Here is a 14710-nt window from a genome sequence, read left to right as displayed (position 1 = left end):
GAATAGGAAAGGCATGGGGTGCCTCACAAGCGTGAAAGAACTGCAAGTAAGGAACGACCCGGCTCAATAGTAACCGAAACTCTAAAAAACGACCTGTCAGTTTTGATACCAATAGATACATCAGAAAAATCAAAATTTATGCTGATTTCAAATGTATAAGTTCCATCAAGTTTAGTTTTACCCATCAAAAGTTATGCGCCAGAGAAAATTTGTCTTATTTTGAAACAAAGGGGGAAACAACCCATAAAAGTAATAGAACTCTAATGTAAATCACACCATCAGCTTCAGCGTATCAGAGAACCCTACTATAGAGGTTTCAAGCTCCTATCTGCAAAATGTGGAATTTTGAATTTTTTGTCGGATACGTGTTTTTTTTTTTCATTTTTCAGGGATGATCGTATCTATCCAGTAGTCCTAGAATATCGTAAGAGGGCTCATTCAAACGGAAATTAAAAGTTCTAGTGCCCTTTTTAAGCGACCAAAAAAATTGGAGGGCAACATGGCCCCCTCCAACGCTCATTTTATTCCCAAAGTCACCCAATCAAAATTTTTAGATAGCCATTTTGTTCAACATAGTCAAAAGTCTAATTAATATATCTTTGAGGATGACTTAATCCCCCATAGTTCTCGGGGGAGGGGCTGCAAGTTATAAACTTTGCCCATTATTTGCATATAGTATTGGTTATTGGGAAGTATACAAGTGTTTTCAGGAGGAATTTTTTCTAGGGGGGGGGGGGTCAGAGTAGGGGTTACGGGGGAGGATCTTTCCATGGAGGATATTTCCTTGGGGAAAGGAAACTTTCCATGAAGGGGGCGCCAGATTTCCCAGCATTATATAAAAAACGATCAGAAACTAAATAAAAAAAAGTTTTTTTCAACTGGAAATGAGGAGCAACATTAAAACTTAAAACGAACAGAAATTATTACGTGTATGAGAGGGTTCACCCCCTAGTCAATACCTCGCTGTTTACGCTAAAGTTTTTAATACTTTCAAAAGAGCTATCGATTCTAATTAACCGGCATTTGTGATTCAGGGGTTTATGATTCGAACAAAATTCAAACTTTAGCGTAAAGAGCAAAGTATTGACTAGGGAGCGAAATCCCTAATATACGTAATAAAACATACGAATATAGAAATTCGTTACGTAAGTTAATTCGTAATTTACATCAGACCAAAATTTCGAGAAAGCCAACTAGCCAAAAAAAAGGGAAATTGATATGCGAATTTCGTTTTAATTATTCATGCACGGTGAGCCAAAATCAAAGCTGCTTAAATTTAAAAACATTTAGAATTAACAAAAAAAAACAATTTTTTTTAACTGTAAGTAAGGAGCGACATTCAAACTCAAAACAAAAATAAATCATTCCGAATATGAAATGGGCTATCCCCTCCTCAATGTCTTGCTCTTTACGCTAAAGTTTCACTCCGTCTCACAACTTTATTGTTTAAAACAATAAAAAAATTTAGCGTAAAGAGCGAGGCGTTGAGGAGGGTACAGCCCCTTTCATATAAGAAATAATATCTGTTCGTTTTAAATTTTAATGTCGCTACTTACTTTCAGTTAAAAAAAAACTTGTTTTTTTCTTATTTAATTAGCATCAAAACGAAGATGAACGTCTACAAGGCCACTGTTCAACTGATGGTACTGTACGTCTGAGAAACTTGGCCTTTAAAGGCCAAAGAATCACGTTCACTAAAAGTATTCGACAATTGCTGCATAAGGCAAATACTACGGATCTGCCGATAGTCTCATATCTCAATCACTGAGGTTCAACATATTTACAATCTTTTCTCAAGATGTCGTAGGTATTTTTGAGAGTACAGTCGACAAGAGCCACTTCATACTTTCCGTCGAATTTGATGGTGGGGGAGAGTTTCGTCCAAAAATCCCTTGTTCTATTCAAGTCATTGTAGAGAGGATCAGAAACATTGGACATGAAAGTCACATAGAAATCATCGGGCATTGTTAATATCTTCCATATGTCGTTGGTTCGGTGTCCAGGATTTTGGACACTTTAAAAACTTCAGTGCTCCCTAAATAATTCCCCTTTTCAAAAATACTGGTGGTTCTATTAATTCGAACAGTATCACCAACATCGAATTTCTTCTTCTTCACATTTTTTTTTCTTTTTCATTGGAATATTGTTTTAGAAAAGCATCAAATGTATTTTCACTGCAATGATCTTCCCGAGGGCTTGAGTTGAACAATGATCGATGTGGTCGTTGGTTATATATCCGCATGATTTTATCTAAATCATGAATAAAAGCAGCAGTATTTTTCAGTGTACAATATCTTGAAATTAATAGACGAATAGTTCTTATCAATCGTTCAGCTAATGCAGCCTTTATCGGGCTGTGACTATGATAAAGTGTTGTATTAAATTTCAATAGAACCTTTTGCAGATGGGGATTAACAAATTCGCTACCGCGATCCGATTGAATTTTTCTATAGAAATCCTGTTCAAGAATACTTTCAATCGCCTGAGCAACTTCAACACCTCTCTTCTATTGCAATGGAATGGCATAGGCATAGCGACTAAAGACACTGATTGCCACCAGAATATATTTGTAGGGTGTATTGTGACGCCGTTGAATCGCGTTTAAAGTTAAAAGATCAGTTTACATTATATGCAGAGGGGAAAATGTTTTAGTTTGTTGATATTGTTTACCACGAAGTCTGCGATTCCGATGCAGTGTGTAACTCGGTTCATTCTGTAGATACTCGTTTGCTTTTTTAATATGCTGTCAAAGACAACTTTAGAAAGCGTTTTGGGGGAACCTAGACTTCCCACTTCACCAATATTTTCATAGACATGTTTCAGAACTTCAACCATTTTGAACGCAAACACGTAGTGTAATGTCCGCTCCCCTTTTGCACACTGGAAGGTGAACCAATCCGTCTTCGCTTTTGACAAGCAGCAACAGGTGTTATAAAATCATTGCTGCTGCTGCTGCTGCTATTATTTTCCAATAATGAATCTTCTTCTTTTTTAAATGGTGTTGGTGTTGGCGCTGTTGGAGGACTATATTCTCTTAGTTTTTTTAGAATTGGCTTATTGCCAATAAGAGTTTTGGGGAAGTTTGATTCATTGAGAAAGGTGTATAGATTATTGTCAAATGATAAAAGTCCTTTACGATTCGTCACCATATCACAAATTAAATCAACTAGATTATAACTTATCCCCTGAATTATAATTCGTTTCCCTGCACTATCGACTTGAACCTGATGATCATCACCACCAGTTTCCAACATGAGATATGATAATACTCTTTCACTCTGTTCTCGATAGGTCACTGGCAATAGGTTTCCAATTGTTGACACTATAGAATTCAATTTCTTCTCTTTTGATTGCACTGCTGCTTCTGCAGAATCTTGAGGAGACGTTTGCTGTTTAGACGGATCTGTGACGGCGACGGTAACATCGGGTCTCTCACGATAAGGTCTATGTTTGTCCACATGTCGCAATGCATCTTGAAGTAAAAGCAGTTTTTGTCATCGGCACTATCCTCGTCGTTAATGAATTTTCTTAGATTGCCTTCAAAATGATCCTCGGGCGAGAGAACAGGTTCAATTGGCGTCAATCCATAGGGTTTTGCCATTTTCTAGAGAAAACTGTTTATAAGTCCTGACTTTATTGGGAGTAAAAGTGTGGAAAAGCTACCACCCACTTGAAGGAGACGTTTCCTTTAAAAAATTTTTCCCTTGTTTTTGCAAGCCAAGGCGCGTACAGTGGAACGATGTTGCTTTGTCTGCTGTCCAACACCTTCTGGTAAGTGTACATTGCCCTTAGTTAAATTTAAACAAAGTTCAGATATTAGATTAACGAAATCATTGTCAACACCATGTTTGAGTATGGCCTTCCTAAGTGGAGGTTTTGAAGTGCCTAAAACGGAAAATAAATGCGGCTGTTCGTGTAGTTTCTTCAGTGTCATAATGGCAACTAATAGCTTTTTCTACTGTTCACGGGAAGGTATACGGTAATTTCTTTGTCGAAAATGTCGGTGACTACACGTAGATCCTTGGGTGTGCTCTGATTATGATCTAGCAAAATGTAGCCGTAGGGCTTATTTGTCGCCTGAGTGTACGCTGACAACAGAAATTTAGGGGCGCCTGGATATATTTGCTTATTGAGAGTTATTAGTGAGCTAGAATCACGAACAACTCGATAGCTAATATAGATGGTGCAATTCAAAGCAAGGGTTCGCATACATTTGCTCTGATGAAACAGATTGTGTAGAACTAGGGTTATGGAAATCTGTTCATGATTAAGCGAACAGTGACCAGCTGTAGCATTTCCTGTGAGAACTGTTCAATGGATTAAGCCAAATCATCAATAATCAACCACGAGTTTGGTTCAATACCATTGAAAACATCAAGTCCCCGTATGAATGTATTGGTATGGATGTGGCAATGGCTTTTATTTGATCAAAAGACTCCGATCAAATGCTATAGCAATAAAAAATTTTCCTGACTTTTTCCAAAAACATTTTATTACCATTTGATTTATTTTAACTAAAAGGGTCGTTTTTCCCGACATCGATGGACCACACAGAAATGATCTGAATGGTGTTTTAAATTGATACATGCTGCTACTGCTGTTGACAACAGTCGGACTACAACTAACTGTAAATCATACTTGTCCAATGAATAAGTAGCAGTAATAATTTTACCATAGATCTATCTAGTACGTTAACAATAACAACAAAAACAATATTTAATGGTGATTTATTCAAAATGAAAACACTGTTCGTTCAAATAGGGAAAACATTTATTGACACTTGTTCAAACATTTAGTATAAAAAAAAAACTTCTGTTCAAACATGAACAACAACAACATTTATTATCATAAAAAACAAACTTTTGTCCATCAACGATAACACTATTTGTACAACACTTATTGTCATAAAAAAACACATGTTCAACATCGCTTTTTGTACATTAGCACACACTTTGTACAACAGCACTTTTTGTAAAACTCTTGAAAAAAAACACAAACATGAACTTTAAAAAATAGCACAGTTGAACATTATGAATTTAAAGGGATCTCTCCGGAGAGCCGCGGGGCCGAAAGCCGGCCGCGGGCGGGACCCTCAAACCCCCCCGGGGGCGCTGTGAAAAAAAATATATACAATAGTGGTCGTCACTGCTGCTGCTATAGGTTAGGTTGGGTTAGGTTAGATTAAGGTGAGGTTGTGTTGATTAATTTATGAAAGGGTTTGGTTGGTTTAGGTTGGGTTAGAGTCAAACTCAGGTTAATTTATCCAGACCAAGTTAATTGCGATAGTCTATGCATTCAACCCGGTCTGAAATACGGTAGTGGCCATGTGGTAGTACAATTACACCATTCTCGAGCACAAAGACTGTGTCAGATATACACGACATTGCCTTCTTTTCCACTCTTACAGTACAATTTCTGTACTGTAGAGAAAGAATTGCAAGTACTTGTGCTCTCGGCGCTAGGCTACTCTCTACACAGTCTCTGTAGACGCTCTTGTTGAAATTACTCTTTACAAAATGTCTAGGCACCCCTTTACACGCCTGCTTTACATCCCTGTTATGAGTTTCCACGCAATAAACTTTAGGACCCGGGAACACCCCCCTGGATATCAAATCACTCCCCGTCTCTGATTTTAACACTAGTAGTTGGTTGGGGGCTTGACGTTTCACCAACTCGGGGTAGAGGGACGGATGGATTGGTGAAATCCATCCGCGAGCTGATGTGTTCCCCATTTTCTAAATCCCCCAATAAGTCCCCGGTTTTTACCTTTAACAGTAGAGAATCTGTATCCCCATAGTAAACTTGAACCTCCCCCTCCCGTGGCCATTGCACCTTGCACACATTGTAAAAAAACGACAACATGAACTTTTTGGAAATTTCAAGTACTTAACTACTTGAAATTTACCAGAAGGTGTTAAGACAGCAGACAAAGCAACATCGTTCCACTGTAGGCGCCTTGGCTTACAAAAACACGGGAAAATTTTTAAAAGAAAACGTCTCCTTCAAGCGGGAGGTAGCTTTTTTACACTTTTACTGCCAATAATTGCAGGACTTGTAAACAGTTTTCTCTAGAGAATGGCTAAACCATATAAATTGACACCATTTGAACTTGTAATCTCGCCCGTCGAACATTTTGAAGACAATCTAAACAAATTCATTAATAATGAGAATATTGCTGATGACAAAAAACTGCTTTTACTTTAAGATGCATTGCGATGCGTGGACAAACATAGACCTTATCGTGAGAGACCTCCTGTTACCGTCGCCGTCAAAGATCCCTCTAAACAGGAAACATCTCCTCAAAATTCGGCAGCAGCAGCAGTGCAATCAAAGGAGAAGAAATTGAATTCTATAGTGTCAACAATTGGAAACCTATTGCCAGTGACCTATCGAGAACAGAGTGAAAGAGTATTATCATATCTCATGTTGGAAACTGGTGGTGGTGATCATCAAGTTCAAGTCGATAGTGCAGGGAAACGAATTATAATTCAGGGGAAAAGTTATAATCTAGTTGATTTAATTTGTGATATGGTGACGAATCGTAAAGGACATTTATCATTTGATAATAATCTATACAACTTTCTAAATGTATCAAACTTTCCCAAAACTCTTATTGGCAATAATCAAATTCTAAAGAAACTAAGAGAATATAGTCCTCCAACAGCGCCAACACCAACACCATTTAAAAAAGAAGAAGATTCAATAATGGAAAATACTAGCAGCAGCAGCGGCAGCAGCAATGATTTTATAAAACCTGTGGCTGCTATTCAAAAGCGAAGACGGATTGGTTCACCCTCCAGTATGCAAAAGGGGAGTGAACATTACACTACGTGTTTGCGTTCAAAATGGTTGAAGTTCTGAAACATGTCTATGAAAATATTGGTGAAGCGGAAAGTTTAAGTTCCTCCAAAACGCTTTCTCAAGTTGTCTCTAACAGCACATTAAAAAAAGCAAAAGAGTATCTACAGAGTGAACCGAGTTACACACTGCATCGGAATCGCAGGCTTCGTGGTAGACAATATCGACAAACTAAAGCCTTTTCCCCTTTGCATATAATGCAAACTGATCTTTTAACTGTAGATGCGATTCAACGGCATCACAATGCACCCTACAAATATATTCTAGTGGCAATCAGTGTCTTTAGTTGCTATGCCTATGTCATCCCATTGCAATCAAAGAGAGGTGTTGAAGTTGCTCAGGCCATTGAAAGTATTCTTGAACAGGATTGCTATAGAAAAATTTAATCGGATCGCGGTAGCGAATTTGTTAATCCCCATGTGCAAAAGGTTGGTGATACTGTTCGAATTAATAGAAGCACCAATATTTTTGAAAAGGGGAATTATTTATGGAGCACTGAACTTTTTAAAGTGAATCCTGGACACCGAATCCACGACATATCGACTGCGAGACACCAAAGATGATGACATTCTCGGCGGTTTTTATGAATATGAACTGCAAAAATTTAGAAACACTAGCGAAATTTATCAAATTGAAAAAATATTAAAGAGTCGTACTCGTAGGGGCCAGAGACAGTTGCTTTTTCGCTGGCTAGGATACAACTCTGATTTTGATTCTTGGGTCAGTGCTGAAGATATTAACAATGCCCAATGATTTCTATGTGACTTTCATGTCCAATGTTTCTGATCCTCTCTACGATGACTTGATTAGAACAAGTGATTTTTGAACGAAACTCTTCCCCACCATCAAATTTGACGGAAAGTATGAAGTGGCTCTTGTCGACTGTTTTCTCAAAAATACCTACGACATCCTGAGAAAAGATCGTAAATATGAAATAAAAATTAGACCCTATGATTGGCCACCACCACCCTCAGGTGATCAAGAACAAATTCAAAAGATCAATTGGATGGATTATCCATATATTGAATTACCCTACGAGGAAAAAACCTATATGAATGATTTATGTCGTTCAATTAATAAAAGAATTTCCGCTCGTAAAAAAGGAGCTTTTCATTTCAACTATTCAAAGGAGGAGGGCAAGATCTACATTATTTTACCTATTGCAAATGAAAAGGTTATTCTCAATGATAATCTAAAGGATGTTCTTGGCTTTAAGCTCAATATAATCAACGGTAAAAGTGCCGGAAACACTAATTTCATTTTTGCTGACTACCCGCCTGCCTTTTCCACTGACACATGTACATTTCCCTACGCTTTATTTGTGGAAACATCCCGGGTTGGTAATTCAAATGTTCCCCTCCTACGAGTTCTTGAACGAAAAACCAATCAAGCACATATTCACCACTACAATATAAAGCATCTTCAGTATATTCCCGTAAACACTTCCTATTTGGAACTCTGTCAGTTAACACTAAGAACTGAATTAGGTGATCACATAGCAATTTCAAAAGGTTTGGCCGTGATTACATGCCATTTTCGTCCCATCGTTCAACAACAAGATGTCTAATAGAAAAGTGATATTCATTTGTCCTGATATTGACTGCTATGTTAATACGCTTGGCCCAAGACAACAGGGCAATGAAATGGACAATTACAAAGGGCGTACTACAATTTCTGGCTATGGTCTTGGCAGTTGGTTTGCTAAGCTGTTTCGCTCATCACTACCACTGGCTAGAAAATATCTTGTACCGGCTGCAACAGACTTTGCATACTCTACACCATACGATTGGGGCTCTGGCAAGGATTTTAAAAAAAGTGCTAAGGAAAATCTTTGGTCCGGTGCGCGAAGCCTTGGCGAGAGATTAAAACAAAATGGAAAAGGTTTAAAAAGGTCGAGAAACAATGCATCACTCATCAGTCTCTACTCAGGTCAGAAACGAAAGACATCACCCCTGTCAAAGAAAAGAAGGAAAAAGCCGACACGTACTGTAAACAGTAGAAGAAGAAGCCCCAGGAAGAGAATTGTTAAATCGAAACTAGATTTCTTTTCCTAAGATGTCCTACCTACCGCATAAGAATTCCCAACCTTCAATCACCTCCTCATTGAATCTATTCAATGCAGAAAATGTTGATGTGAGTGTAAAGCATGGATACTATGAACAATTTTATGCTCAAAAACCCCTCTCCGATAATATCTACTTTCAAATTTATTCCAATGAAGACTAGTTTATGGACATGTCATCGACATTTATAGATTTACAAATGAAAGTCCAGAAATCCGATAATACATTGCCAATTCTTACCAATGGAATATCCTATGAAAATTGTATATTACATAATTTATTTCGTCAAATCAGTATCTACATCAATGGCACGCTGGTGAGCACAAGCAAAAATCTCTCAAATTATACAAGCTATATACAATTCATGTTGATGACACCCAAGTCATACAAGGAATTGAGAGGCCCCTCAAATGGTTATAAATATATTACTAATACTAATAGTACAGATGCACTTAAAAATGCTACAACTAGAAAATTATATCTAGTTGGAAAAATATGTCATGAAATATTTAATATACCCCAATGGCTACCACCCAATATTAAAGTGGATATAAAACTGACACTTGCACCATCCAATTTCATACTGAGAAAAGAACTTGCTGCCAATCCTCATGTAAGTCTCTCCATCACCTCGGCAATACTTCATGCAAGCAAACAACAAGTTATGAGTTTTGTTGCTTTGGCAGTGGAAAAACTGAGAGTCAGTTGAAATAATATTAAACTACTTGTTCCTCACACAGTCACCAATCAACGTCATATTGCCATGGGATCACGCACCTTCACCGACTCATCCTTAACAATGGCAAAATTACGTCAAAACTCGCTTTGGCATTTTTAAAAACCGCTAGTGCAATAGGATCGTGGACTGGATGCCCACATAAATTTGAAATGTTTGGACTTTCATCTCTTGTGTGTAAAATAAACGGCATCCTACTCTACAATCTATCTTTTGATAAATCCTATAGAACATTGTATGAGTTGACCATGCAAACCCTAGATCATGATTCGCAACTATTTGAAAATGTTATAACCGAAGATATGTTTGCTAAAACACATGGTATCATTGTACTGGATTTGTCTGGCACGCAGAATATGAGTATAGTACGTACGGGGAGTGTGCGTTTAGAGTGTACATTTGCCGACCCATTGGCTGAGAGTATTGCACTAATCTCACTAAATCAATATGAAACCTATTGGGAAATCACCCCCAAAGGCAGTGTTCTACTAGACTTGGCACCATGAACACCAGTCAAATAATCAATGCATTTAATATGGATCCCTACATGTCCCAGTACAAATCCTATTGTCTGCCTTCGGACTTTCTTGGAAAAATTAAAAGTGTCAACAATACCTTAATTATTGTTAATAGCAGTCCGTCGACTGTGCTGACGGGTCATTGGCTGTGCATCTTTCAAACAATGAAGATGATTGAATTCTTTGATCCTCTTGGTCTACCCTATACATTCTACACACCCCACATCAGCAACTATATAGAGAACTGTGGGAAAACTATTATTCAAAATTAGAGGAGAATACAGGATCTGACGACTAAAAGCTGTGGTTTTCATGCGCTACTTTATTTTGGGTTTCGTGGTCGTGGCTATACTTATACGCAGTTTCTCAACATTAATGCTGACAATCCCCGCCTGCAGCATATTCTACTGAAAAGTATTCTCTCAGACCTTTACAGTATAAATTTCAGTGCCGTAGTCATAATTCTAGTCATAATAGGCAGTGTCGTCACAACGATGACGTAGAAACCAAATTGTCTTGTTAGCCAAACAGTTGAATAGTAGACCTGGCTCCTCCTCCCAGAATAATTTAAATCCACGATGATACCAATCTCGTAGAAATAAACTAAAATCACGTCTGGGGTTCTTTCCAATCATACCGGGATAAGTGTTCTCCCACTGATCACATTTGTCATAGTGACAATTGGAGCAAAGGTGCCCTCTAGGGTGAGAGTCACAAATCTCTTCAAGACATGAATTATAGCCTTTAATTTGTGCAGCATAGCCTCTATGCAATTTACATGGATTTCATAATTTGCACTTTTCACCATAGTCATCAATAATTTTACAATTCTCACACTGAGTCCAACTTCCAAGAGTGTACATGCATAGTGGACATGTATAGAACATTTTTTGGTTTCCGATGTCAACTCTCTCTCACAGCTAAAACGAAACTGATCGTCCCTGCTGACGGATAAATTGAGGGTGGAGGAATGGGAGAGGAGTACCTCTGTGACGTCACCTCTTTCGAATGATGGGGGGAGTCATCTACATTATATCTATGGCAATGTTTTCAAAAGTGTATCCACGATATTATTCTGCTTTGTTCCAATTAATATATGGATAAATTGAGAATAAGCAATTGAGTCGCATTGAAAAAGTTTCATACAATATTCCAATGGGGGAGAATCAGTCCCCATAATATTGTGAAGTGTTCCCCGAGAGAATATCCTGCGTTGAAGAGATAACTCGAGAAAATCGTCATCCAAAATCAAATGTTTTTCCATAAACACCAGATTTGATCTAATTCTCTCTTTCTCAAATTTATTCATTTTTCAATCCTATCACTCTGACTGCTGACTCTAGACTGACCATGATTCATAAGATAAGATAAGATAAGATAAGATTTATTCCAAAAATGAACTATCACTAGCCTTTGAAGGCCGAATTCGCATTCTGAGTCAAATAACAGACAATAACACACAAATCAAGTCAAATAAAAATATCAAAATTCTGAGGTCAGTTAAAAAATAAAAATATGAAGTAAAAAATAAGTTCGAACATGAAATTAAAATAACAATTTATTAAACACTTTCTACACTGGAAATACAAGAAATTGGTTAGGTACAAATTAGAAACTATTAATTGTGTCAGTTATAGCTAAAGATAAGATAAAGATAAGAAAGTAAAAAAAGAAACTATTGGGACATTTTATTCAATTTTCCTGTAATAAACGGGAGAAAGGTTTTTTCATATCTCGAAGTAACGCAGTGAATGGGGGACAAAACAGGGATGGGATCAGAAACAGCTCGAGGCGGCCGTAATCTGGATGGGGAGTGACATTTGGGGAAAATACTTGCCGTCCGAGGGTTTGTTATGGCATTTTTTGCAAAACGGAGGCACAAATTATTTCTTCGTCTCTCGAGGGTCTCTAGGTTTGAAATATTTAACAAATACAAATACGGTATCTTGCCCTCTTTAAAAATAATTTTTAGAGCTCTCTTTTGGACATTTTCAATTTTTCGTGTTGCTTCATTAGAGAGGCCAGGGTGCCACACAGGACAAGCGTACTCTAATATGGGACGCACAAAAGAAATGTATACTTGTAGTAAATGTGATTGAGAGCAACTGAATTTATTTAGAAGTTTAAGGAGGGAAAGTGAGGAGTTTGCCTGTCGTAGGATATTGCTTATATGGGCATCCCATTTCAAATTGGAAGAAATTGTAACGCCAAGGAGTTTAAGAGATGTGACAGAGGTTTCAGGAGGTATAGGAGCAAGATAAAGGGGAGGGGATTTAAGGAAACTTACTGAGACTATTGCGGATTTAGAAGGGTTAACAGTCATGTCAAGGGAAGAGGCCTCACAGGCAATATCTTGGAGTATGCCCATTGGGTTGCTAAAGATGTTTTTATGACATATCTCTAAAACTTTCAAGTCATCAACAAATTTCCATCTATTGTCATAAAGGGTTGAAAGGCTATTAATCATAAGTGAAAAAAGGAGAGGGCCTAGAATAGTCCCCTGAGGAATGCCATTAAATATGGGGAGATGATCTGTGGATGAATTGTGAAACAATTTAGATATTTAACTGTTTGAGATCTATTAGAAAGAAAAGAGGCAACGAGCTTAACAAGGAAAGTTTCAATGTGGAATTCATTTATAAGTTTATGTATGAGTAAATTGTGGTTAATCAAATCAAAGGCTTTTTGAAGATCAATAGAAATTAGATTAAGCCAAGTGTTAGGTTTTTCAAGTAACTTACCCATGGTATCAACAAGATGGATCAGGTAATGAGAGGTTGACGTGGATTTAAGATTACCAAACTGTCTAAGATCAATGAGGGGGAGGACTTTCATCTTAAGCCAGTCTGCGAGAAAACTTTCATACAATTTTGAAAAAATCGAGGTGAGGGTAATAGGACGAATGCCATCAAAACCAGGCTTCCCATTTTTCTATTTTGATTGGGGTAATAAAGCCTTGTGTCCAATATTGAGGGAACTGTCCAGATTTGGTAATTTCATTAAACAGGGTAGATAGGGGTTTTGCGAGGTAATCACTGAAAGCCTTAGCCAGAGGAACAAGAATATCTAAAGGGTAAATACTTGATCGTTTTATTTTTTCAATTTTTTTTTACAACATCAAGTGGAGAAATATGTGGGAGTGAAAAAGGATCAGGAATATCTGGAAATTCGTAAGATAGTGGGGGGAGACTCTGGACAATAGAAGACAAAAACTGATTTAGGTTATTAGCTGTGGTCTTTGGAGGTTCATTTAAATTAAAATTTAGTTGTTCTTGACTCTTGCCGGTAAGTTTTTTAATTTCAGAGTACCAGTTCTTTGGTTTATCATGGCGCAAGTATTTAATTTTATTTTTATAATAGTCTCGGGCAGCTTTTCTAATTTGACTTTTTAATTCCTTTCTTAACTTATTTGCTTCAGCTAAATTACCCCTCTTAAATAAGCTTATTTTCGTACGAATTAATGTTTTTATGTGATTATTTATGTAAGGTTTATCACTGGAGCACTTTCTGATTTTTTTTTCCGGGAAACATAATGAATAGGAATCAATTAGTTTTTTGTGAAAAATCAAAATTTTTTCATCAAGGTTATTAGAATTATAAAGGTCTGACCAACTTTCACTTGTCAGCCATGATCCAAAAGAAAGAAGTCCTGCGTCACTGAGGGGACAGCAAACCCCAATGGAGGTAGTAAAGGAATGTTCAATGGCTGAGGAGGGAGAAAAAAGAAGACACTAATGGTAACTGCCTCCTAGTGGTGGCAGTGCTTGCGGGGAGTTATAAAACTTACTCATGTTGGAACAAATAACATCCAGAGAGGTGTTACCTTTTGTTGTAGATATTTTATCCAGTTGTTTAATATTAAGAAAGGTACAGATAGAGTCTATCCTCAGGTCATTCGCATCACCAAGTAAGCAAATACCAGCGTTCTGATACTTTGACAACACAAAGTCAGCACTTATAAGAAATTGTTGGATAAATTTGCGTTTCTTGTCAATACATTGGTTAAGGGAACGATAAAAGACGGCGGTTACAATTTAATTGAAAGAGCGGAGACGTAGTTTCGGTCGAAGGCTCAGCCATAGAATGTCATCATAATCCGACACGTTGGGGGTGAGGATGAGTTTAGGTTGGAGGTTATCTCGGACAAAAAATAATATACCACCCCTTTTTATCCCGAGAGGGTGGTCGGGAGAGCGAAGTTTTATGAATTGAATATAATTGATAATTTTTAGGAAATCTGGGTTCTGGGACTGAACCTCTGTCACAACAATAATATTAATTTTATGAATTTCAGAGACACCCTCGAGTTCGGTAATTTTGTCAAAATTCAGGCTCTCAGCATTGGTAAGTATGAAAGTTGGGAATTTTAACCGATTTGGGTATTGGGATTTTTTCTCAATTCGGGATGGAGTTATTTGGGGTTGAAGTATATGAGAAGGGTGCTGTGGGTAAGGGTGTGGTTTTGAGGCATTATTTAAAGACGGGACTGGACTGGGCTTGAGAGAAAAGAAGGACAGCGAACATATTATGGGAAT

General features: G+C 37.5%; 1 protein-coding gene across 2 annotated transcripts in view; it reads right to left on the bottom strand.

Annotated features, from left to right (window-relative positions):
- waw (Translation factor waclaw) overlaps positions 1-14710 on the bottom strand; it is a 554624-nt gene that overhangs the window by 177763 nt on the left and 362151 nt on the right. The gene's annotated exons all lie outside the window — the stretch shown is intronic.

Source organism: Artemia sp. Qi Xiang Cuo, chromosome 5 (genome assembly GCF_049724085.1).
Source record: "Artemia sp. Qi Xiang Cuo chromosome 5, ASM4972408v1, whole genome shotgun sequence".
Taxonomy (NCBI): Eukaryota; Metazoa; Arthropoda; class Branchiopoda; order Anostraca; family Artemiidae; genus Artemia; species Artemia sp. Qi Xiang Cuo.
Note: the sequence above shows the minus strand (reverse complement) of the source record. Positions and strands in the feature narration are given on the sequence as shown.